We start from the raw sequence: 1,974 nt of genomic DNA on the forward strand, positions 1-1,974 counted from the left end.
GCAATGGGAGGAGAAGGTGGATAACCATTGCTTGGTGTGGCAATGGAAGGTGGTAGGGGAGGAGAGAGGAGCTTCCTTGATGCAGTAATGGAGATGGTGTAGAGAGAGAGAGAGAGTGTTGGAGTAGAGGATGAGTGTGATGGTTGCAACCAAGGAGGGGTTGAAAAAGGGGTTCTAGAGAGAGAAAATCACTTTTTTCCTAAGAACTACTTTTGGGGGAGCTCTGGATAGCAAAAAAATATTCTTCAAAAGTTTTTTTAAAAATTTGAATTTTAGGGTTTTTGGGTGCACGTTTTGACTTTTTGAGGTCAACAAATGCTTTTTTGACCATAAAATAGTTTTAGGGGGGTTTTAAGAAGATGAAATTTGAGTTTGAAAATTTTGAAAAATTTCAAAATTTTGGGATTTTTTCAAAACCGGATCAAAAAGGAGGGAAGTTGGAGGTTCCATATGGCCCACCCACCCACCCACCCCCCCCCACCCCACCTTCTCACTAGGTAAAAGCCCATTTAAGAAGTGTAAGACTACTTTGTCCCCCTACATTTTTGAGGGCATAGAGTGTGTCCACCACCCTCTTCTCATTGGCTGGCCTCTAACTAACCTTAATCCCAAAGGGCCCCTAGAGGGTTCATATTTTTCCTAATGGTCTCTAGAGAGTCTCTCCTCTAGAGTCATCTCTCTAGAGAGTCTCTCTCTCTAGAGTCATCTCTCTCTTTCTCTCTCTAGAGAGTCTCTAGAGGAGAGTCTCAGAGAGAGAGAGAGAGAGCGAGAGAGAGCTGGTCACTTGGCTATTTCACAGACTAAAGGAAAAAAAGGAGATCTTGGAAAATCTACCACATAAGTAGCTCTAGACAACTTTGCTCTCTCTTGAACGCTGTGTTGCACACTCTCAACTCACTCTTCCATCTTGATACTCACTTTTCCTTGTCAAGCAATGTCACAGATGCTTGCACATCATGAGCAAGAAGAGGGATGAAGAAAAAAGATATAAACTCTAAAATAAGGCAACCCATTCAAGAAAGATAGATGAAGGAACCTAGAAGGAGGACTCAACTCCTTCATTGGAGACCATGAAATTATTAGCACATCTCACTTGTAGATGAAAGAAGCAAGCTAGGCAAGAACAAAAGACATTGGGAAGGAGCAACGGACAGAGACTCGTGAACTGTGAGCACGACTTGTAAGGAAGAGAGGAAGCAAGGACCAATGCAACTATTCATGGGTGTCGAAAGGCTAGAGCCTAGAGCAGGTGTTAAGGGGAGCTCTCATTGGCACTTACTGATTGGGAATGGATCTCGACTGTGGAGGCGGCTCCTTGGAGGAGGGGTCGAATTCAGAGGGCAATGGAAATCCCTTAGGCATGGACTTTGTGTCATGATTCATCCTTTGGTGTGTGCACCCTGATGGTAGAGATCTTGCACGGAGTGAATTTGTTTAGCCAAAATAAGGTTGAAGATGGATTTGTGATGCAGGCTAGCTTCAATCACATGAGCTTACATTACAGGGTCTAGAGACATGCTGCTTCATGGTCTTATACTTTATGGGCCGGTGGATGTCTGCCCAAGGATCGTGGGATTGGGCGACAACGATGACAAATAGAAAAAGTGCATTTTCCACTTCACAACAGTCGTCAAAGGCTTCTATGTAGCGGAGTGTCAGAGGAGGTATCTAGGGAGCTTCATACTTTGTGTACGCAATGCCATGCATGCCTGAATTTTGTCCAAATAAAGAGTTTATGAATTTATGTATGGTGTGGGTTACACTGAAGAACCTTCCTCTTTGGCTCAGGGGCCATGTGGATACCATTGGGACATGAGCAAGACTATACCCAAGTACTTGGATCTCAATATGGGAGACTTTGGTGCCTATCGCCAAGAGATGGCCTTTGACTCGTTTCCCAATGCCCGTTACAAGTGTTGAAGGATTGGTCACTATGCTAGAAGCTTCCCAGAGATAGAAGTCGTTCGCAACCCG

Source organism: Adiantum capillus-veneris, chromosome 8 (assembly GCF_014529385.1).
Source record: "Adiantum capillus-veneris isolate H3 chromosome 8, ASM1452938v2, whole genome shotgun sequence".
Lineage (NCBI taxonomy): Eukaryota > Viridiplantae > Streptophyta > Polypodiopsida > Polypodiales > Pteridaceae > Adiantum > Adiantum capillus-veneris.